Source organism: Lissotriton vulgaris, chromosome 4_1 (genome assembly GCF_964263255.1).
Source record: "Lissotriton vulgaris chromosome 4_1, aLisVul1.2, whole genome shotgun sequence".
NCBI classification, from domain to species: domain Eukaryota; kingdom Metazoa; phylum Chordata; class Amphibia; order Caudata; family Salamandridae; genus Lissotriton; species Lissotriton vulgaris.
In genome coordinates, this window is record NC_141691.1 from 1,256,877,892 (window position 1) to 1,256,903,594 (window position 25,703).

The following is a 25,703-nucleotide window of genomic DNA, read 5'->3' on the forward strand; positions in this document are numbered from 1 at the left end:
CTCTGGGTATTCTCTGTGAGCTTGCATAGAATTGGAGTTTGGAAACTAATTTTTGCTGCTTTGCTGGCATTTGTTTTAAAGTACTATTCTGTTTAGTAAAAGCAGAATGAAGTCTCTCTGTGGAAGTGTATCCCTTTTTCATCTGAGAGCATTGATCAGGAACGCCACTGTTTCACTTGAACACATAATAGATTACTGAAATGCATAGGAAGCTATATAGAATGTTATTCGATAATTCTAGGATTTGCCTTCTGCTTAGGATTGTGGAAAATTATGATTTCATTCGTAATAATGGTCACTACTTCGTACCGTGGTCTATATGTTCTCAACAACGTGTTCCCTAGTGTTATTCTAAAATGACATTGGCTTTTATGGGTGGGATTGTTTTGTTGCTACCCAATTGACATCTGCACCCACCTCCCAACCTATGTCTCTTCCTACTATTACCTCTTTTCATTTGACCTTTGTTTCTCCTTTTCTCTCTTGCTTTTCCTGAAATTGTATTATGGTTTTTTGTTAAATTTTTGATTGGTTACCATTTGCCAGTTGCAGGGTCACGTAGGAGTACCAACGGTTCAGTTTGTGACCTGAGTAGTGGCAGTAGGCCTGCAGGACTTGCAGTGTCCCTATGACCTGCTAATAATCACAGCTGAAGTACTCTACCAAGATTGCGTGAGCGACATTAGAAAATGGAGATTGTATTGAGGAATGATGATAAAAAGCAAGAGATGAAAAACCGAAATTATAGAATGTTGTTCTCTAAGTGTGGTATAACTTTATCTATTTTAATACTTTTATGTATTCTATTAGTTACTATATTCTGGTTTATTTCTCCTACACAATTGACGCCTGCCCCAACTTCTCAACCTACTCTTTCTTTACTATTTCTTCACATGACTTTCATATTTTTCCTGAACATACATCGGTTAGGCCAGAGTTTACTGATAGACCCTTCTGTACAGCTTCAACACTAGAACATCACTAATTGTTGGGTGGGTGATCTTATACCACATACTACAGATAGAGGTGTTCTCTATTTGGTCCTGCCATATATGGCCTTTGTACCACTACGTGTGTAAGAAGACTTGTCCCGAGAGAGTTGCTAAGTAGTAAGATAATACTACAGCAACCCCTTGATGATCTGATAAGTATAGACCTAGATTCAGACTGACATGGGTTTAGGTTATTGCCTATATAAGGGCAAAAGGGGCGTCTGTGGTTCTGAAAATTCCGGACCCTGCCATAATGGTGTACCAAGGCCTAAACACTCGTGCAGAAAATATCATCATACCACGACGAATTTGGTATCAATAGACCGGTAATGATCAGGACATTATGCCTGTGTATTTGCGTCACGATCGAGTGATGCTATCACCCTTAAATCACTGTTCTTGTCCTGAGCCCACGGCATCCACCTTGTGTCTTGCCCTTATATAGTCAATTGATTAAAGGCTGAATTTGATCCAAAGGACACGTCCACCTTTCTCTGACTTCTCCATGACCTGAACAGGCTGAATCTGCCTACGTGATGTTGGCCTCACAAAACCAGTCCATGCCCTCTAGTCAATCTATATTAAAGATCTGAGCAACTTGTTTTGTACATTGGCCTGAGCAAGATTAGAAGGCCGAATACAGTAGCCATGCCTGTTTATGACCCACAAGCATCCCTTATCCTACATTTCTATCTTCCACACCTGGCTCTGTTTCTCTGCTTCTGGGCTTTTACAATGGGGAGGTGACTGTTTATATGATGGGGAGGAAACCAGTCTATTGTGAGCTTCTCCGGCCTGCAATGAAAAATATGTGAAGTTTGACATATGTTCATGATGGAAGATGGGTTGGTCAGTTTGGGCAAGTAGAATGGAATTCATAATTATAGCCTGCTTTGTTATGGTACCATGGGAGCGACCTACAATGATGTGTTTCACAGCAAGAATGTGAGCCTAGGGCCAAACTTTTTGTATAAAAGTCCTGCCTGAGAAAGCTCAGGCAGGCTCCCTCTTTCAATTGTAAAACTACGGTTGGACGACGAAGCCTCATGATAATTATAATAAAGATGTCTTTTGATTTTACAGATTGGCTGTCAATTCCTTTGCTGCTTTATTATGCAAACTGCTGGATAGATCCCTGGTGGGGATAGTGAGTCATTTTCCACTTTTCTTCAGTGGGGGGGGGACGGGGGGGAGAGTGTGTGAGCGAGCGAGTGTCTGTGTGTGTGTATGCGCACGCAGGTGTGTATGTGTGGGGATGTGCACGGCGCGGGAATTGCTGCGAATGTGGACGGAGCCGACGTGCGCGTGCACGAGGTCAAATCCACAGCTTAAAGCGCGTGGCACCCTCTTGTCCCTAATCCCCCCGAAGTCGATGACTATAGTTGTCGAACTTAGACAGCATCCTACGGATGCTAGTCCAGCTCGACCTAAAAAAATGAGTGGTTAGCGGACATTGAGGAAGGACTTGGAAGGGCCTCCTGTGGCGCGCGGAGAAGTGGATGTATCTAGTTTTCCACCGGCAAGTCTGACCGAAATAAGCATTTATTTTTTAAGTTGCGCATTTATTTTTTGTGGGTTTTTTACATATGCAATTACCTCAAGCTGAAAAATATCTAAATAGTTACTGAACATTTTGTTCTTTTTAGCCACATCTTTAATCCCACCACCCCCCTCACTGGCCCTGTCCCAGGGCACTCATGATTATAGTTCCCTTACTTGCAAGCAGCTGCGTTGTGCTGCAATTCAAGCTTGTAGACATTCCATGGGTGGAGCATGGACATTCCCATGCATCCTCCATGGATTATGGCTCATTCTCAAATTCATTAAAGCTAATAAATTTGGGAATGTGTCAAAATGCTACTCTTTCCCCAGTGAGGGGTAACAAGGACAAGAATCTTTACTTCTCCTCCTATTTTCCTCTTCCCAAATGAGCTGCATTCTGCATCACATTTAGAAAAAGGGAAACTGCTTTTAAGGATTGTTTTGCGCAGAAAGTTGTCCCTTCCTGCCCAAAACCTATCCTGCTTGTAACACAGACACCCTAGCATTATGGTGCAAGGATTCCTGCGTTAGCGCTAGGCTGCACGGAGTGTGCTAGCGCAAGGAGAGAGCTAAAATGCTCCAAATCTTTGCAAACATGCAGCATTTCTGCTCTCTGCCTTTCACACACGCAGAACATCAACTTTGCTTGCTGCCCTCCATTGCGTGAAAAATTCATAAATATGCCCCCCAATTTTATAAGACAAAAGCAGCTTCATTTTAGCTGTCTCCCACTTAAAACTGCCCCCACCTCAACGTGTGTCAAGAGGGAAAATACAGTCCCATGTTTCTTTTTTCAAAAATCCCTATTTCTCCTTTAAAAAAGTTGGCATGTATGAACATACACAAACATTATCACACATTACCTCCACCAGGAATCTGCTCTCGTTATGCCGTGAGAAAAGGTGTTTGCACCAAACATTGCATAGCACCAAGGACCGGCATTAGGTGTTTATTTTTTGTACTCGTTGCTATTAGCATACTTACTGTATATAGTATAAAAAATAAATAAATAATTAATCCAAACGAGCGAAAAGAGTGCGGGACCTCTTCCTGCATCAAGGAGGCACAACGTTTTCTCTTTGCTGTGTTAACTTTTTTTCTGCTGTGTTTGTGCCAGGCTCATGTTTTCAGCTTTAAATATAGTCTCAGTCTAACCAGCTTGGAGCGTGGCAATGCAATAATCCTGCCTTCTTCCGGTCCAGGATTGCCCTATGGCAAGGTACTGCTCTTCTGTACTGCCATTTGCACACATTGATAGAAACGAGTTCTGGTGGAGCCGCGATTCACGGGGAATGTTTATGTTGCGGAAAGTAGTTTGGACGCTAACAGAAACTTGAAGGATAGTTTTTTTTTTCCTGTTGACGTCTTGCAGTTGCAACTCGGTTCTGCAAGGTTGTTCTTTGCCGTTACGCCGCTACTTCCGTGTTTAAGGTGCATTTTTGAACGAATTTTTCAACTGAAAAAGCCGTGGATGAACGCCAAAGTAATGCCAACGGGATATGGCGGCGAAGACTTTCGGTAAGTGGCTGTAACACGCAGTTGTTTAACATGACTGTTTTACTAGCGGGTGTATGCTGTGAGACGTGTATAGTCGCGTAACTGTCATGCAGTTTTGTGAATACGGCAGTGACGTACAAAATATTATTGATTGGGGTTTTCAGAAGTGCAGATAATGAATTTATCGGTCTATTCACCTGTCTACTTTTATGACTGGTTGACAGGCTGTTTTGAGATGGAACGCTCGCTCGCCTCACAGGCAGTATTCTAGTGTTTAAAAATACGTAATACCTGCTTAGTCAGCAGTGTTCTAGCGGTATTTTGACCTGGGGCGTGTGTGCTTTATATGACGAGCCTACCAGGCGGCACAACAAGTTGCCTGGTTGGAAAAGTTCTATTGTGGGTTTACTCAGTGGCGTAACGAAACTTGGAACCATTCAGGAGCTCTCAGGGTGCAGCCAGCCACTTCAGCACAGTGCTGGAGGGGGCCCTCTGGAGCTTGCCCCCCCCCCCCCCGATCGCTGGGTGTGCGGGGGCTATTGTTATGTCACTAGTGAGACGATAGGTTAATGAGTGGGTCTGGTGGCTCAGTGGACTAATGAGTCAACTGTAGGGGCTTGTGTTTGACCTCATAGTCACAGATTCAAATCCCAGTGGGTCCACTCAGCCTTTCATCCTTCTGGGGTCGATAAAATGAATACCATTGAGTTGGGTAACAATAAACATCTGTTATTCAACGCCAAGATACATGTGCTGTACAAATACATGTTATGTTATGTGAGAGGATAAGTAAGTGAGAGGATAGATACATGGGTGGATGAAAGGATGGCAGAGTAAAGGGAAATTTCAGAGGAAAGATGGATGGCAGAGTAAATGGAAATCTAAGGAAGGGTTAAAGGATGGTAGAGTAAATGAAAATCTTAGAGGATGGATGGATGGATAAAATAGCCAATGGATGGAATGGTGAACGATTGAAAGTTGGATGAAATAATGAATGGATGACAGAATGTAAAGGTGAAATGATTGATCGCAGAAGGTGGATGGGAGAGTGCAGGATGAATGAATAGATGCTTGGATGAAAGAGACAGAGGAGCACTTCTAGGTTGTTTCGGACTCACTTGCTGTGCTTGCTTGATACCATCAGAGCTTTGGTTCGAAGTGGTAGGATATTAAAAATTTCTGGCTACTCCGTTACACACAGGCATGTCTCTCACTCTGCATTCACCCATTCCCTCCTCTTCCCATGCATTCAGACAGACGTGCCTCTACCCCTGCATTCACACAGTCACACACTACCCCTGGACTCACATGACTTACCCTCTACTTAAGCAAGCACGCCTCCCACTTTGCACTCACGTGGGCACACCACTCTCCCAGTACTTACACAGGCACACCACTCACCCTGCACACACACACTCATATCACTCGCTCTCTGCTCACATAGGCATCCCTCTCACCCTCTCACATGGGTAGACCACTACTCACAGAGGCACACCCCTCCTTGTGCAGTCACATGGGCACATCCTACCCCGTGCATTCACCAAGGTTTATCTCTCATCGTTCATTTACAAGGGCTCAAATATCCCCTTACATTCTTCTTGGCGCCCATGCATCTACAAAAGCTTAGATGTCACCATGCACTCACATAGGCTCACCTATCACCATGCACTGCCACACACTCTTCTTTCACCATGCACTAACATAGGTACACCTCTCACCCTTCATCCACAGATTCTTCTCTCACATATGCATACCACTCACCCTGCAAGAACATCAGCTCACGTCTCAACAGGCACTCACAGAGGCACACCATGCATTCACAAGGTCTTAAGTGCATTCACAGAGGCCCCCTTTTCACACTGCATTCACACGGCTCAGCTGTCACTCTGCACTCACATGGGCTCAAAGACTAACTTCACTTGGCGCTCGAACAGGTACGTCATTCACCCTCTGCTAAGACGGGCTCACCTCTGTCGCTGGAGTCACAACTGCAGCTCTCACCGTACATCACAGCGCCACATATCTCAATCTGCACTTTCAGTCACACTTCTCACCCTGTACTCACAGTCACATCTCTCCGAGCGCTCATGTGCGCACGCATACCTCCACAGACCAGGCCCGGACTGGCCGTTGAGGGCACCGGGCAATTCCCCGGTGGGCCGCATGGTTGGGGGCCGGTTTTGGGCCCCTGGGGCCGTTTTTGTTACAGGGCCGTTATGCTGCAAAAACGGTCCTGTAACAAAAACGGCCGAAAACCGGCCCTGTCACAGAGCGCGGTCGCACCTCTCCCCCCTCCCCTCTCCTCCCGGAGGGGGGGAGGGGGGCCGGCCGAGCACTTTGCCAGGGCCGGTTTTGGTTCCCAGTCCGGCCCTGCCACAGACGCTCTTCGGCCAGGTAGAAGAAAGGGTTTGAATTGTTGGCGGAGGTTTGACTTTCCACACGGAGCCGAGGCTCGGAGCAGCTGGGTTTGGTGGAAGGGAAGTATCCCCTAATAGGATTCATAGCCTGGGATTTCTTCAGACAGCGCCGCCTTTGAGAGAGCTGCTGCCCAAATAGCTGCTCAGATTAAAGCATTTTTGGGACTTGCACTTTCATTCTCTATCACTCTCTGCACATTCGGCACATACAAAACAAAGGGCACGCCACATCTGCAAAGAGGGTGAACAGTTTACTTGGAGGGTGACATTACAATGTCTAAGAAATACTGGAGCAAATTGGTGCTTGTGCAGGTAAAGTAAAAAACACCCAAGTGCTAGTCATGCAAACAAACCAAACTGACGCAGTTAGTTGCTCACAGCTAAGCTTGCATTTACATTACTCTGACGTAACGAGGGAGTCTACCTTATTAGAGGCAACATGTTCAAGTTCTGCCATGAAAATGAATTTCTCATCTAAGTGACAAGGCGGGCGTGCAGAGATAATGTTTAAACCAAGCCTCGTGAGGACTGTTGAGTCCTGGTGGTAGGACGACTTCAAAATACTCAGGCCCCAGCCGCTGCCAGTGGCCTAACAAAACGTGAGAGGGGCCCCCTGCAAGATGTGCCGAAGGGGCCCCTCACACTTACATCTGTATGGGTAAGCCTGGGGGCTGCGAGCCTTTGTTATGCCCCTGCAACTATGTATTGGGTGGGGTCCTACAGGGCTACTAAAACCTGTCTTTCATATTCAAGTGTTGGTGCATTGAACTAAGTTCACTTCTGTCACCTGTGGGTGTGAAAACCTAACTTGTAGAGCTGAAGCACACACTCAAGTTCATGCAATACTAGACAACATGATGTAGTAAGGTACACACAGTACTCAAAGCACACAATATTAGTCTGCACAATGCACTAGATAGTACTCTTCACTATATGGTATCTATAAGGTACATGGCCCCAGAATGCACAGCCCACTATATAGAACACTATATTGTTGAGAAAAATGGCAGACTGTGGGGTACATTCAGCATTTTTGAAACTGATAATTGAATTACACACTGGGTCTTGGACCAGAGCACAGAAAAGTGAAAATGGGTCTGTAACAAAGAGGATTGAGACACCAAACTGTCTTAGACCAGGCTGCGTTCTAGCTCTTCTGTGTTCTCTCTTTATGTCTCGGATGCACCTAAAGCTTTACAAAGACCACTGCCTTTGCCTCCTTGATAAGATACACATGTAATCCAAAGCATAAGATTACTCAGTCATTTTGGATCTCACACCTATAGGCTTACAGCGGTTACTGGACACTTTCTCCATTGATTGCAAAGACATTTAAGAATAAACATAGCCAAACTAATATCATGGAGTTCCAGAAAAAGAAATATTAAGAAAAACAAACTCCTATGATTTGGAAAGAGTGACTACTTATGTTTACTTGGGAGTGACCTGTTCTTGGATGCTGACTGCTGAATTATGTTTGCTAATTCAATGGCACATGCCCTGGGACACTTAGGAAGTTGTTTCACAAATAGAAGATAGACCTATTGGAAGAATCACTCACGATGAAAGCTGCCAACTTGCTATTGTCTGAGAGTGAAATACTGAATGCAAAAGATGTCAAAAGAGTTCAAGCTGCTGAGTTGTCCATCTGGAAGAAATGAGTTGGTCTTCCACATCGGTCCCCATGATGTGTTAAACTGGACCTGGGGCTGGTTAATATCATTCATAAGAGCTACATACCACAAATGCGACACTACTGGTGAAGCTTTCAAACTGTAGAAATAGATTCCTTCCAAAATTCGCCAAAGTGTTCTGTGGACAATTCAAGTGAGATACAATCATCTAAAAATATATTTAAATTAAACCTTTGTTTGGATGTTCTGCACATTCATCTGGTCGGTTATTGGTTATCTGCAGATTTGGAGGCTCTCTGTAAAGCTTGATTAGTCATCTTTATGTTACTTATTGCTATATTTGAATGTAAAACTGGAACAAATGAGGTGGACTAATGCCCGGGCAGTGGTAACAAGTGTGGAAATGACAAAATAATTCCAAAATACTATTATAACATTTTCCTCATTACCCCGCATAAGTTGCCTTTACTGGCCACATAATTTAGCTCAACCCTGCCGGATAGTCCAGCCATTCCCTGCCGCATAACTCCGGTAGCCCTGGTTATCTGGCAAGCCTCCACCACTTCTGAAACACAGGGTTAATTCTGAACCATCCCAAAGTGACTACATAAAAGAAACAAAAACCATGTAATTATTAAAGTGCTGCAGTTCGAGGAGCTGTCACGTGAGCGAGGTATGCGGCCACGCCTTTTAATAAAAAACGACCAGTTTCCCTCTGTATAAGTAACTACAAGGCACAATTTTTTCAGAGGGTCATCTTCATCACAACGATGACAGATTGGGAACTACAACCGTCGGAAAGGACTTGAGCTGGAGATGGAGTTTACTCACTGAATAAATACCCCTGTCATGTGTAGGCATAATATTCAAAACACTCAATGCAAATACATAAAAAAGTCGACGCGTTTCGGTGGATCTTTGCTGTGCGCACCACCTTCTTCAGGACAGTTAAAAACAGTCTGCAATGATAAATTAAACATAAAAACATAATGTTTTTATGTTTAATTTATCATTTTTATGTATTTGCATTGAGTGTTTTGAATATTGTTTGTATTTTAATTATGCACTTTCCTTAGATATGGTGAAATATAACATGTAGCAAAGTCCAGCATTATGCTGAGAGTGATCATATTGGTTTTAAATATTGTTAGAAATTTGCATAATAAGGTGATGTATTGATGTAGTATGAATTATATGCGGTTCTAAAATCTTTTTATGAAAATAAAGCTGGAGAGTTTATCTCATTCACACAATGACCCCCAGTAGGTTGTAAGTGCCTTTTGTGGTGCCACCTTCAAAATAACCCTCACAATCGTGTTTGATAGATCTGAATGTGTGATAAGATCCAGAGACTTGAGATTAAGAGATTTGAGTAAAAAGTAAGTAGTGAATGTTATAGTGGTACATGGCCAAGGGAACCCTTTTTTTTAAAATTGCTGACGGACCCTGTTCCCTTATGGTCTAGTAGGGGTGACTCTCTTCTTGGTTTGATCCATCTGAAGGGGAGGCCTTTACAGGATACGGCTCTAGGGATGCTTCACCCCAAGGTTCATCCTGTAATCCAAGGAAATATCCTCTTTGGTATCATGGTCATGTAAACCCAGATCGATTGGCTGGGTTTGGTCCAGAAATGTCTAAGCGTCTGGCGGCAAATATTTAGAAGCATTGGCAGCACTGGGTGGCATTTTCTTTTTTTTTTTAGGACTGATGTAAGCACTAATACTTCTGAGATTGTCGTCAATCGTCTGCTGCCTTTCCTTTGGTATTGGAAGGCGGTCATGCAGACATGTTCATTTTGGGGATCCATCTATAGTGTATTGCAGGCATCTGCGTCATCAGTAGGTGGTGTCAGTGTAATGGGTGCCAAGGGAGTGATGGACTTGGTTTGGACTCCCGTGCTGAGGTAGGCTTCATTCTCTCAGCCTGCATTAAACACGTGCAGCTCAGTCTCAACCATTATGGGCGGTGCTGTATGCTTTTGCGACAGTGGTCCCTCGGACGATGCCGCATACTCTTTGCCATTCCTTCTTATAGAGCAGAGAAGTTTGTTGTTTAATACTTGCTGGATTGAGTTGCAGTTTCACCCCAAAGGAGCTTGTGTGCTGGGTGCAAGCCTGCAGTGCAAATCCAAAGCTTTGCCTTTGTTTTCTGGAGGGTCCTGTAACTGGCCTTTCGTTTTGCACACAACCTGGAGCTGCCTGCGCACCCAGACACATACCTCATAATATAGGCTCTTCATCATGTAGTCACTCAGTACCTTTGGGGGTCAGTACTCTCGGCAAGAGTTAGGTGTTCACAACGCCGGTAACAACCAAGGCCAACGAAATCAGCCAGCTGAGTGACAAGCTATGTCACTGCGCCCACCACGCAGAGTCAGCTCAACAATTCATGCCCCCTCCTCTGCATCCTCACTTTATGGCACCCTTGCACAGGGCCCCTAGGCCTACGTCACCATTCCTTGCAAGTCGGCAAAACATTAAATTATGCCAGGCAGCCGCAGAGTGAAAGACCATCCTTCTCACTGTCTCTAGGTCTTCGGATGCCTCACTGGTCATGTGCACACTTAATTGCAATGCGCATGACATTGAAATTAGTCACCAGCCCAACACTCTAAGCCTCACACTGAAGAGAGTGCTGCGCAGACGCGGAGACAACTGCGCCGCGCACCTACCCAACATTTAATGATATAAAGAGCCCAGAGGCCCTGCCGGCCGAGGCGGCGAGGCCCGACCGGCCCACCAATGATTAATGCAGAGGCCGGGTGCGGGGACCGGACGTGCACAGCACACTTAATTAATGAAGAAGGTGGCGTGCCATGCGCGCAATATTTAATTAATGAGGACGGAGGCCGTGTGCGCACCATTTAGGCTTGCTGGCTTCACTGAGAGTGAGGGGGTCCCCGGAGCACGGGGCCCCCTGGACGGAAGCCGCGTGTGCACCATTTAGGCCTGCTGGCTCCACTGAGAGTGAGGGGCCCCCGGAGCACAGGGCCCCCTGGACGGAAGCCGCGTGTGCACCATTTAGGCCTGATGGCTCCACTGAGAGTGAGGGGCCCCCAGAGCACAGGGGCCACCCTGCAACGCAGGGGATGCGTGGGCCTGTGTTACGCCCCTGGGTTTACTAAGAACATACAGGAGCTTACTCGTCGCCCGTGAGTTACCATTGCTTGGCCTCATTGCCACTCCCATTTGCTTGCTTCTCATTTGTTGGTTTTCTTTGTCCTAGCTTGTTCCTCTTGTGTTCATCCCTCCCCACAAGCACAGCCTCTTTACCATCTCTCTCGTTGGCTGGCTTATTTCAGCTCATCTGCTCTCTTATTCAGTACTCTGTTATCCACACCCTTTTTATTTTTTTAATTTGTGCTTTCGCATTGAAAAAACAGTATTTTCTTCTACACCAATCCAAATAGTGTCGGCAATCTTAGTTGGAAAACAAAATATTAAAGCAAATTATGCCCATGTCACTCCGCTGGCGCGCCTGCGTGATGATGCATGCACGCAAATGTGTCTTCACGCAGACACGCACTTATGTCAACAATCATGCACGTGCATAAGTCAACATGCATGCACGCCCTAGGGCAATGACTAGCCCACCAGCAGCAGTCACATATTTGACCGTTATTGGAAATGGGATTTCTGGTTGGCTAGGGCATGCGCCCAAACCAGGCAGAAACCACCACTCTAGTCAGGGCAAAGGAGTTACATGTTGAAGATAACCACTGCTCACTCCCTTGGTAGCTTGGCACGAGCAGTCAAGCTTATCCCAGAGGCAATGTGTAAAACATTTGCGCAACACACTCATACAGCAGGAACACACTAAGCGCACCACTAAAGAATCTCCACACAAGGTTATATCAAAAATAGCCTTTGTATTATCATAAACACATTAGAATCATAATAATACAATATACACTGTGCCGACTGGCACTAGGCAATATTCACAGGGGATTATATACAGGACCAGGCCAATCGGGCCACGGTCAGAACCATCAGAATGCAGGTAGTAAATATAAAACACAACCAGTAACTACTGGTACAATAATGACCTCAGGAATATCACGTTAGGCATAAAACACATTAGGACCAAACCTCATTAGCATAAACATATTACGCAATAGGCCTTGCATTAGCTTTAAAACACCTTATGCAAAAACATCAGAAGCATAAACACATTATGCAATAGGCCTTGCATTAGCAAAAACACCTTATGCAAAAACATCAGAAGCATAAACACATTATGCATAGGTACCAGGGTCATAAATCACCTCAGGGCCTTGCACACTATCACCCCCATAACGCTGAATCCAGGCTAACAGGCCTTTCACTGGGGCTCAAAATGCACTCTGTCCATAATGTCAGGGCTTACTCTAGGGCTTTCCAAGTAGCCCTCTGGCTGCCAATGCAGCAAGAACCACTGTGCGCGATGCACTGGAGCGTGGGGTGAACCTCAACCCCTTCTCATGGACACAAAATGCCCTCGCGCTGCAGCTGCCCGCGCCTCTGCAATATAGTTGTGAGATTGGACCTCGGCACTACTGTGCCTCTTGAGTCCCCACTGGGACTCAACAATAATTCTGCCCAACGTTGCAGCTGCCCTCTGTCCGGTGGGGCAGATGTAGGCAATTGGCCTTGGCACCACTGTGGCTGAGGAGCCCCACTCCGGGACTCTAAGCACACAATTGCCCCCAAAGGAAAATAGGCACAGGCACCACGGTGCCTCAGGGAACCAGAATCTTCCCCCAAAAAGAAATCATTCCAAGGGAATTCTACGCTGACACCAACCATGCCCAACTTGAGCCCGACTCACTGGGGCTGCTCGGGGACTCCTCCGGTCTCCGTCTTTGCGGCGGGGAAGGCACTGACAACGTGCCTTCGCAGCCCCTCTCACCTGGGTCTCCTCTTCTGAGGCAGACGCGTGGGGCTCCCACAGGCACACGGGGCCTGCATTCCTCCAGGGAATACCTGCCTGGCTTCCGGCGACTTCCTGGGTGCTCCTCTCTGTGGGGTAGGCTCCCGCCCATTGCCAGACTTCACTCCCAGTCACGGAGGCGGAGTAGGCTCCCGTCCTCCTCCAGGCTTCACGCCGGTCCCTTCTCCGACTTCAACCTTTGGGCTTCCTCTTCAAGGCCAAAGGAGGTGGAGAGGGAGCCCGCGAGGCTCCATAGTTCCTGCAGGCCCCGCCCACAGTTAGACGCACCTCTGCCTGGCTTCCGGGTTGCTTGTGGTGGTGGAGGCGGCTCTCTCACCTACGTCTCGGGCCGCGGTGGTGATTACGGGCCAATGCGGGGTGGGCTCCTGCTTTACGAGCACACATGCGGGGTGGCCACCCGCTTCATAAAAAATTACTAATGCGGCTGCAATTGCGGGGTGGGCTCCTGCAGCAAAAAATAAACCAAGCAGCGCAAAATGCAGGGTGGGCTCCCACAAAGGCACACCACAATGCCGGGTGGGCTCCTGCTCGATTGGCAAAACGTGTGTGGGCTTCCGCTCCAATGAACAGCGCAGAGGGAATCCCACACGCCGGGGTTCCCTCACAGCCGTCTCAGCCCAGCTCTGCAGACACCCGCGCTCCCGCTTCACCTGGCAGTCCACACACAGCGCTCACTAGCCGCTAGGGCCCTAAAAGTTAAAGGGGAAGAACTGGGCCTATGCAGGCCAGAACACAGGGACCTTCAGCAGGGAGGCCTTCCCTCGTGGCGGTTCATTCTGGGGCCCAGCAGCAGCAAGCCCCCACATCATCGGGAAGCACAGGAACAGCACCACACATGGGGTCACAGCCCCCATATTTATATCTATTTATATCCCAAATTCCTTTGTCTGCCCTGGCACATGGCTTGGAGGAACCAGTCCTAACTGGTTCTGGAGTACTTTGTTTCCAGGGCTCCTCTTCCCATTTGTCAGGTGGGGGCTCTGTCATCAGACACACCACAGGGGGGCGGATCCAACATTCACATAGGCAGGCACAGACCTATTCTGAGTCAGGGGACTACTCCACCCACTACTCCAAATGCAGATGCCCTATTCAGCCTAGCGCTGACTCACCCTGCCCCCCCTGGAGCCACACACACCTCACCAGCCCCAGCCATTCCAAAGCCAGACATACAATCCACATCAGGCAGGCAGACACATAGCACACAGAAATGCCAACTTCTAAAAGTGGCATTTCTAAAATATTGATAATAAATTTGCGCACAACATTGTGTAGCATTTATTATTACTATTCCAACCATACTACACTTGACCACGCAGCTCCTCCCATATCAGGAATTACCACTGAAACACTTATCAGGGAATCCTTAAGGCATTCCTATGGGAGGGCAGCCTCACAGCAGTGAGAAACCAACATGGTGGTTTGGTGCTGCCCGTCAGGCATTGCAGTGCCGGCTTGACGCAGGAGCAGGAAGCCGATGATGATACGAAGCGGCTGGTTGGGAATGCGACAGCAGTCGTAGTACCAGCCTGTTGTGTGAGGTTTCCCTAATTCCGACAAGGGACGATCGCCCCTGCCTTCCAGATACAACCACACTTCCAGAGAAGGGGAACTATTCCACTCTTTCTCGCATAGATATCACCCCCTGGGGAACTTTGTGCAAATTTTTGGTGATCAGTTTATTGGGACATGCACACTGGACCCCGATAAATATTGTCCCCCCCCCTTTTTTTTTTTTTTGTCCCCCCTTGTTGTTAACTTATTTACGTGGGTTCTACCCACGGGGCCTGTAAGGTTACCAACAGTAAAACTCCTTCACTGAACTGGCCCATCACACCAACGCAGACGAGAACTACCTGCGTGTTCCCTCCACCCTCCCATTTCCTATAATCTCTCCAATCGCCATGGAGGATGTGCCAGGCCTAAGCTTTGATGAGGGTGCCATCGCCGAAGCCCTAAGAACGGCTCCACCACTATTGAACAACCCTAATACCTCCTCCTCAGGCACATCTAATGAAGACTGGACAACCCTGACAGAACTGACAGAACTGAAAAAAGAACTCATAAGAATTACCATTCATGGGGTAATGATGACGGAATATTTAAGGAACAACATAGCCCCACATGGATTGATTGTTAACCTCATACCAAGACTCTTTTTGGAGGACAAGCAATTCAAAACGGATTGGTGCCAGGTGTCCTGGAAGTGCACAAAAGATCTGCTATTCTTGATCAGCCAGACAGCGAAACGACTCGCGGATGCCTTGCTGGAAAAAATATTGAGCATAGAAGCCACTATGAAAGCTGGTGTTAACAAAAATAACAAGACTTCCTTCACCACGAAACTGGCTGACATCAACCAGGAGATGGCTGACCATCATGACTATTTACTGAAACAAAAAACGGATAAACTACAGAAAGACATCAACAAATTCGACAAGGAGAAGGTATATCCTTACCTTAAGGATGATTTTAGGAATAAAAAGAACAATTATTCCTCGGACGATAGTTCAGATGATAACACCAGACGAGGCTCTACAAGCAGCGACTCGAGTGGAGGACAGGCCCCAAGGAACAACCGGATGCAACGCCGTCCCCAATGGCAACAAGGCTACCACCAAGGTCCAATGTTTCAGGGACCTCCACAAATGCCACCACCATGGCAATACCCTTTCTTCTCCCAGGGTCCACCCCAATTCTACCCTCTCAATCCGCCACCTTTTCAAGGCAGAGGTTGGGGCAGAGGAAGAGGGCGAAAAAGAGGAGGACAGAAGAATGTGCAATGGGCAGACCAACCGGCCCAACCAACGATGATGGAAACTCGGAGTGCCACCAACAGCAGGGGGAGAAGAGTTTGATTGTAAACCTCTCATCAAGGACCCTGACCCCCATTGAAACCACTGTTTTGGAGAAAGGACTTGGGTTTGTCCCGACACCCGTCCCGGATACCTTTGAGGAGATGATTGAGATGAAGAATCTCTTCAGGAAAATAAGGTTACGGGCCTTCTTCGATGGCAAACCCGAACTCACCCCTCAGGGTACTGGCCTCAAGAAACCATCTACCTTCACCCCCACAGATGGCATGGTCCCCCCGGAGGTACTCACCTTTGAGCGAGCCGTCTTATCAAGCTTGAAAAAGAAACCTCATATAAAACAATTCAACAACCTATCAACTGCTGAAAGACAAGCCGTGAACACACTGGGCAATGATGTGACAATAGTAATCAAGCAAGCAGATAAAGGTGGCGCCACAGTCCTACAGGACCGCTGTGACTATGACCTGGAGTGTAGAAGACAACTCTCTAACACCGCACATTACCGGCCTCTACCTGGGGACCCCACAAAACGCCTGACAACCACTATCATGAGCCTAGTCATTGAAGCAGAAACCAACGAATGGATCTCAAAAAAGGAGGCGGACTTCCTGATCACTCCAGAACCAGTCATACCATACTTTTACACCCTACCGAAAATTCATAAGGGCACCACTCCTGTACCCGGCAGACCAATAGTCTCCGGCATCGGTTCACTCCTGGAGCCCTTGTCTCAGTTCTGCGATGTCTTCCTACAACCAGTAGTGAAAAAGATACCCTCCTACCTCCAAGACACCAGAGATGTCCTGCGACTAATTAATGATGTGGACGGAAGAACAGACGTGGATCTATTGCTGACGTTGGATGTGGAATCCCTTTACACGAATATCCCCCAACAGGCAACCTTGGAAGCAGTGGAGTCCACTCTGAGACTTGAGGAATGGACATCGCCTACTCCAATCTCTTTCATCATGGAGCTAGCAAAGATCACCTTAACAGAGAACTTTTTCAAATATGAATCTGAACTGTTCCATCAAATCCGTGGGACTTCTATGGGTTCAACCTTCGCGCCCAGTGTAGCATGCATTTACATGGCTGCGTTCGAGAAGACTTTCATCTACCCTCCAGAAAAAAACCCATTCCGTGAAAACCTCACTCTCTGGCGTCGCTACATAGACGACATCTTGATCTTTTGGAAGGGCAACCGGACCAGCTGTGAGGAGTTCTGCTCCTGGATCAACCTCCAGGATCCCTACCTGAAATTTACAGGAACCATTTCGGAAACATCCATACCCTTTCTAGACCTGACAATTGCACTGGGCCCTTCGGAGATCTCTACCACTCTGTATAAAAAGGAAACTGACAGAAACAGCCTCTTGCTCTATGGCAGCCACCATACGAGAGCACTAAGGGATAACCTCCCCTTCGGTCAGTTCCTAAGAATCCGCAGGAACTGTACGACCACCAGTGACTATCAACGAGAAGCTGACATCCTACAAAATAAACTACAGGAGAGGGGCTACCCTACCAAATTACTCCATCGCTCAGCAAAGAGAGCCCTAAATAACAACAGAGAATCCCTGTTGGAAACTCATACCAAGGAGAAGGAGGATATTATCACGTGCGTACCAGCCTACACCAAGAACTCTTCCTTTATCAAAAAAACAGTAAATTCTCATTGGGGTATACTGAACTCTGTCAATCTAGATATTCCACGCCCTCGCTTTGCGTTTAAAAGAACTTGCAATCTGAAAGATCAACTGGTCCATACCCGTCCGAAAAAGAACAGCACGAGCCCACAGAACACCCTGTGGGACTTGCCACCAGTAACAGGTCACTACCGCTGTGGTAACTGTGTTGTCTGTCCACAAGCCATCCAATCCAAAACAATCCAACTTTCACACGACTTCACGTGGCACTTGAATAGACATACGAACTGCAACAGCAGCAAATGTATATACATGTTGACGTGCCCATGCGATCTGAAATATGTCGGAATGACAACACGCACAGTAAAAACACGCATCATGGAACACAACAGCAATGTTCGCTGCCACAAGACTCACACTCGCCTCTATGAACACTGCCACCTACATAATCATAAGGCAGAAGACATGCGCTGGATAGTTTTGTAATGGCATCCCTCATTAAACCAACAGGCATTGTTCAAAATAAAACAGAGATGGGTCCACCGCCTACATCTAGACACTGAAGGGCTCAACGACTCTGTCCCATGGAACACACTGATAAGATAACCATCCACCGGACAGAGTGTCTTCCCTCAGTCCAGCTCTTTACTAATGGGGTGATTAGCTGCACCACATAGCCAACACAAGTGCTATTTATCCTCAACAATATAGTTTAAATAGCTAGAACCCACGAACAAATCAATTATTCTGGTGGGATGGACACAATAGCACTAGCAAGCTACCGTGGCTCCGGGACAATGCCTAACAAACTCATAATGATAACCCACTGTCAAATTCACATAACACTCTAGTAAACAAACCGTAGACTGCTGTGACAACCCAGGATATATAACCATTAAATAGCGTCTTTTCAACCAAAGTCTACTGCAAAACTAAGCAGTTTAGTCTTCCCTCGATGGACCCTTCAACTTGTGCCCTATAACGCAATGCCGTCCCTACCCCTTTCCAAGATGTCGCCTGTTTTGGTACATACATAGGCTTACTCTGCCTTCCGTGGAGATTCTCTGTGCGCATGCCGGAGTATAGGTAAACAACCATAGTCCTACTTCACTTTCTACCACTTCCAGGATAGACTTAAGGGCTTCCTGTAACACGACCAATCCACCGGCTGCCTGCTCGACTGAGACTGCCGGTCGGATGGACGTAGGTGTAACGGCTCCTTCACTCCTCTCTGAAGGTAAGTGGCTACCTGAGTCCGCCGCTGGCCGGTTGACACTGCGGGAGCGCTGTCGGCTCCCGACTTCGTCCCGTGGGCGCGCTGCCTCTGGAGACGTCCGCATGCTCAGGTGACCCTCCGTCTGTGTTGTGGTTGCGGTGGCGGGGGATCCAACAGTATTACTATTCGGGAGCCTTGCCCCCGTGCCGGCCGCCCTCTATTTCCGTATCGGACTGGCGGCCGCTACCCACACTGATGAGGCTCCGTGAGCTTGGAGCAAGACGTGTGGAAGGTTCGGCGAGCTTGGGCGTGCCCCACCCCCTTTGGCACTACGGAATGAATTCAGGAATACCCCCATGGGGGAGGCGGCATTTTGGTAAAGACGATCCGCAGTTGGATTTTCCCGCCGCCGCGCTGCAGCGCTTTTTGAGTGGCACGTTGGCGCGGGTCCCTCTATGCACGGAGCCACTGCACCTGGTGGCATATCTGGTTGTTGAACCTTGGGTGTTGGAACCATGATCCCTGCGTTCTTCTATACTTTACCAATTTCTCCCACATTCCTACAGGCTACTTATTGACCACGTAGGTCCTACCCAGGCAGCCCGGGGAGAATTCTCTACAACGACTGTGGGTAAGTCTAGAGCCTTCCCAAGTCCCTTATGATGGTTCCCTTAAGAATCTGCTTAGGTCTTTATGAAACCACCCACGGCACAGATATTTCCCTAGATCCCATGGGTGACACATCCCTTCATTGCGCTTGGGAGACTGAATGGGAGACAACACTTTTTGTTATATGTTATATGTGGTATACATTTTCTAACATAATTTCTCTTAACTCCTAGTTTACAAATGAGAGAGTGATTAATTGGTGGAAATACAGACAATGTTGTTCTGTAAGCATTGTTTCTTATATGAATTTTTCCCATTTCCTCGCAGGGCGGAGAATATCACAGGAACTCTTCCTGCTCCAGATCCCGACCCCCCAGGTTGTATCTATCTAACTACGCAGCCCATTATGGGCGCTGATTTGAGTTTATGAGCACTTTCTTGGTCCAGATGAATTGCCTTGATGGCACGAAACATGTCGACCAGAGCACTTATTGAGGGTTGAAATGGGCTTCCCACACATCGATTGGTAGAAAATCCCATACCCCTCTTATTTTTAATAAAGTAGGCAGCTACAGGAATAAAAGTACCCAGAGTAGACTGTACTAACTTTTTTTAAAATCACCACTTTCACACGCTCACGACTTCACAATTAGGGCCCCTCACACCCACTCAAACATCGGCTTTGGAATAAAAGATCTCCGTTAAAGTGCAGCACCAAGTGCTGCCCGTCAGGCATTGCAGTGCCGGCTTGACGCAGGAGCAGGAAGCCGATGATGATACGAAGCGGCCGGTTGGGAATGCGACAGCAGTCGTAGTACCAGCCTGTTGTGTGAGGTTTCCCTAATTCCGACAAGGGACGATCGCCCCTGCCTTCCAGATACAACCACACTTCCAGAGAAGGGGAACTATTCCACTCTTTCTCGCATAGATATCACCCCCTGGGGAACTTTGTGCAAATTTTTGGTGATCAGTTTATTGGGACATGCACACTGGACCCCGATAAATATTGTCCCCCCCTTTTTTTGTCCCCCCTTGTTGTTAACAGGTGATAGAGAAGACCCAAAGGGACTTAGAAAAGTACTTTTCAAGATGAATACTGTTGCAAAGTCATCTTGTGCCCTGAGCAACCCGATTTTTTGCTGACGGGTACTGCTGGTAACTGAATTTGACTTACCCTGGGCTCTGCCTAACCAGCCGAGAGCTAGTGTTATGGTGAAAAGACACACACATTACGGTACACTATATGTCAGGGTACCACTATGATTGCCATGGCGTACCCTATAAGTCCCTGCTACATAATAGGGCACTGTGATTAAAACTACCTTTACCTCCCTAATAAATAAAAGATCATGGCAGTTTAGAGGCCAGCAGCCATTTCTGCACTTGCATGTGTGCACTGCTTAGAGTTTGAGGCCATTTTAAAAGCAGCCCTGGGTTGCAGCACTGCTTTTAAATGTAAATTGAGGCCAAAGTTGACTTTGGTGGTGGGAACACTTAAGAATTAATAGCAACAATATTGTGGCATATTAGGCATCCCCAGGGTCTCTGCTAGGTGCCCCGGGGGGAGGAGGAGGGGGGAGGGGTTCAGGTACGTATAAGGAGGGTACTTATAAAATAAGTTTTATATACCCTGGGGATAGAGAAATTGCCCATTTCACTTCCCTCATCGAAGTAAAGTGCTTCCCTGAATCAACTTTTGTGTTAGGAGCACTGTGAAGTGATAATTGCAGTATTTTTGCATATTCCGGACCCCTAAAGTCTCCCTTATCTGTCCCAAGTGTGGGAGGTTATGCACCATAAGCAGGGTCCTTATAAAAGATGTTTTATAGGCCCTGATATTGGAGAAATTGGACATTTCATTTTCCCTATTGTAGATCCCCAGCCACATATGTTAGCATTGCAATAGTTTATGAACTCATAACTAGCGCTAGGGGAATATCAGAAAATATCATTCACGGACTTAGGAGAATGGTATTGATAAATCTAACAAAATGCTATTGTTGAATTTATAATAAAATATACAGAAAAAAAGTTATAAAACTAAATTTTCTTGTCTCTAAGCCAAAATTTAGTTTTCCTTCTCTCTTCCCTGATTGGTCAGAGTTAACAGGATTAGCCAGGCTGCTTTAATGAAGTGATAAGTGGCACCCAGGGAGAGAGGTTATCTGGGGGAGAGGGCCCTGTTACACTTGAATGCCTGAGCAGGGGTGAGGGGTTGTAAACCATGAGCTTCAAAGGAAGAAGGGGACAGGCAGAAAAGGCCAGGTCCATCTCCCCCATCATCTCTGAACCCAGCCAGATGTCAAGCTTAACAAATGAATTTGCAGAAATCAGGGGGAGGACTGGTATGGAAATGAGCCATATTGGAGGTTGGTTTAACTAGTTCTTGCTCCTCTGCTGAGGTTTCAGCAATATTGAATTTTGTGGGAATAGTGTTCTCCGGAAGACCATTACACCACACTTTGGAGGAAGTGATCATGCTTTGGAGTATTGCCCTCCACCTCATTAGACAGGAGTGCCCTACTGCTTGACCCCAGAGAACACTGAATAAGTAGCACAGAGGGACAGAGTCTCTCAGCTCTGCTGCTTGAAAGTAAGAGAAGGAAAAGGCTTGCCAAACTGGAAACTTGATTTGCCCCATCAGGCCCTGCATTCTGACTGACTACACCTGCTGCATTATCTGGAACTATAGCCCTTAGGAAGTATCTCGCTTCAAGAGGATTAAAGAGTGGACAACAAGCTGGAAGCTTGATTTGCATCATCAGGCCCTGCATTCTGACTGACTGCACCTGTTTCCTTATCTGGAACTACAGCCCTTTGGATGTACCTTAGTTCAAGAGGAATAAAGAGTTGGCTTCCTGCAAGCTACAGGTTATCAGAGCTCACATGTGTCAATTCTAAGAAGAGACCCCTCACTGGAGTCCATTCAGTGGACTTTGAACACTTTTGGCCAGATGCATTGTGGGAAATGTTGTCTCAAACTTTCCAGGCCATCTTGGAGCTTTCAGACTGTGGATTGTGTTTTGGACCCTTTGGACCCTCGAGAGGTACTCCAGGAAGAAACTGCAGAAGTTTGGAGAAGTTTGGAGCAACTTTGGAAAAAGAAATCTATTAGGTGACTGAGGGCCAAATGTAGGTAGGCTATTACCGGTCTGTAACGGCCGAATTCGGCCGTTACCGACCGGTAATAGACTTTTCCTATGTAGGAGGCTTTTTTACCGATTCGGTAAATAACGAATCGGTATTTACCGATTTGGTATTTACCAAATCATCATTTACCGATTCGGTATTTATGGAATCTGTAAATGAGATGTAGGAAGCGCTGTAAACAGTGCTTCTGGGCTTTAAGAATTTGTTATTTACCACCAACTATTAGTTGGTGGTAAATAACGAATTCCTATGTAAATGCAAATATGTGCATTTACAAATGTGCCATGTGACAGATGTGTGCCACATGTGCACATGAGCACTAATCAGGGGTGCAGCAGGGTGTCAAAGCGACACCCTGCTACCCTTGACTTTTTTCCAATTTTACCGAATCGGTATTTACCGATTCGGTAATTGACCTTCATTCCTATGGGCCTCCAGGCCCATAGGAATGAATGGCAAATACCGAATCGGTAATTACCGATTCGGTAAATACCGAATCTTAACGATTCTGTATTTTTTACCTAATATTTACCTACATTGCATTTACCGATTCGAAAATACCGAATCGGTAAAATTCAGTATTTTCGAATCGGTAAATCTAAATTACCTACATCTAGCCCTAAGTGCTAGAAAGTGGTTATTCTTTAAAAATTCTCATCTTTGGTTCCCTACTTTGGATTTTTGTTGTTTTGGTGTCATTTTAAAGATAAAAGTATGTCCTATGTTTATACACTTGTATGGGATTTTTATTGTGTGTTGTGTCTTAAATATGTATTGAATTGTTGTTTTTGAATGCTTACATACCTGTCTCTTAAGTTAAGCCTGCTTGTTCACAGCCAAGCTAGCCAGGGCTGACCATCCGAATCATTTATTGACACCTATACTGAGCCCTAGACCATGTTATTGGCCTTATTGCCGGTAAATGTAAATGTAAGGGAATTTCTAAAGCTTGAGTGTTACTCCTAAGATCGTCTTGGGCGCTCTGCACAGACAGTGGAATGACCGAGGGGGCACTGGGTCCTGCTCATTTGCTAGAGAAGAGTCACATTTTCAGCTTCTTATGAAATAGGTAGGTAGTCATGAAGCTTTTAATTTCAGTGGGAGTTTATTTCATAAAGACGGACCCAAGAAGGAAAAGGATCAGCCCCCTGCCCTCGACCCATGGATCCGAGGAACTGTGGACAGATAGAGATTTGTTGAGCATAAACGTCTGAGAGGAGTGCAGGAAACAATCTTCGCTCTTTGGTACACTGGGCCTACACCATGCAACACTTTGTGGGTTAGCAGTACGATCCTAAGGGTGATCCTCTTCCTAACAGGAAGCCAGTGCAGGTCTCTGTTATTTTTTTTATGTGTAGCTGGTTGTGGGTTTATAGGGGAATAGGGTGGGAAGTAATTTATTATAATTAAGTACATTTACATTTTTATTAATTGGTATTGATTATTAATTTATTGCTATTTAATTATCAGTTGGTAATACATTTTTATTAATTGATTGATTGATCATTTAATTAATTTTGTTATATTTTTTGTCGAGTGGGTTGTACGTTTATAGGGGAATAGGGTGGGAAGTAATTTAATGGTATTTAAGTAAATATGTATTTAATTTTATTGGTATTTATTATGAATATTTTTTTTTGTCCTCATTCGCCACAAATCTCACTTCAAATCACACCCTAGATGTCTGTACTAGGCATGGGCGGAAAATCCGTTCCGCTCGCGGATTTTGCGGATTTTCGGGAAATCCGCAATCCGCGAGATTTGCGAATTTCCTGAAAAATCCGCAAATCCGCGAGCAGCGGATTTTGCTCGCACTGCTCGCACTGTTCGCGTGAGTTCGCGCCCCGCGAATAAGTGCGAAATTGCAGAAATACGATTTTAGCAAAACTGAAAGTAACTACTTACCAGGTTCAAAAGTTCAGGCTCATCATTAGTAGCCATTTCCTGTAGTGCTTCCTGAGGGGCCCCTCCAGAGTTCAGTTGCCAGTTGCAACTATTATGTGACCCTGCTCTGAACCTCAGAATAGTTACACATATGCCACAAAGGTCCTGAATTACAGCTAAGGGAGACAAGCAGGAGCCAGGCTGGAAGTTAAAATCCATTAATCAGCCCCTAATTCATTATTGTCAGTTGGGGCAGGGCAGGTGTTGTAACTAATTTTGCAACAATGAAAGCACTTAGCAAGTGCAAAAGATCACTAATCAGGGCGCACTAAGGAAGCAGGTGCCAGCTAAAAAAATATTCTGTGACACATTAATCAGCCCCAAATTAATTCAGGTCACTTGAGGCAGGGAAGGTGTGCTTTGCTTTGCCAAAAATAATGTACACTGGACAACCAGAGGGTGTGGTGATGAAACAGAGGGTGGCATGGGTGGGCCAGAGGGTGGCATGAGTAGTCAGAGAGTGGCAGTGGTGACAGAGAGTGGCAGTGATGAAGAAGAGTGTCCCAAACAGGTTGGACACGTAGAAACAACAAGTTTGCAAAACTTGCGACCCGGCAGGTAAGTTCGCAAATTGCGAAATTGTAAAAACCCTCGCGAACTGGCAGAAACACGGGCGAACACAAAAAAAAAAAAAATCCGCAAATTCGCGGGAATTCGCGGATTTTGCGGATTGCGAGTTTGCAAATCCGCAAATTCGCGGATTGCCAATCCGCAAAATCCGCTCATGCCTAGTCTGTACTCACACTCAGCAAGCTGAGGGACATAGGCTGTTGGAAGTGGAGACCCGCCTACTAGTACCAGAGCAGCTTGGGGATCAATGAGGAAACCACTGAGATTCCTCTTCTGCCAAGCTCAGAGAGCTAGATGACTTTCGTCAGAGCACTACAATAGAATATGACCAAGCCCGACTTAGCCCAAAGAGTATTAACGGCATAATCATAGGACTCAGGGGAAAAAAGGGGGGAAATTTCATCCCATCAACTCAGAGCCCCATCTAAGTTGCAGAAGGTTCCAAAATGCTCTCTTCTTTTTACTGCCTGATCTGGCAAGATCCAATTCGGAGACTGCCAAGACTGAAGACTGCCAGTCTAAAAAGGTAGGAGGGGTTGATTCTGTCCAACTTATACATATTTGCCTCCTAGCTAGAAGGATAGCATAGAAAAGCAGAGCTCCAGCAGGGCCAGTAACTTTTTTTGCAGAGCCAAATATGATTAGAGGTAAATCAATGTTGATAGGGCAGCCCAAGGTGCTATCCTTGAAAAGTTAACAATACTTTCCCAGAAGGCAGCCAGGGATGGACATTCCTTAAAT

General features: G+C 46.3%; 1 protein-coding gene across 1 annotated transcript in view; it reads left to right on the forward strand.

The window, feature by feature from the left end:
- Window positions 1–3,694: 3,694 nt before the first annotated feature.
- Window positions 3,695–25,703, forward strand: part of LOC147723111 (Y+L amino acid transporter 2-like) — a 493,050-nt gene continuing 471,041 nt past the window's right edge. The window contains exon 1 of the mRNA XM_086965453.1: window positions 3,695–4,052. The gene's annotated coding sequence lies outside the window, so the exon portion shown is untranslated. The remainder of the gene's footprint in view (window positions 4,053–25,703) is intronic.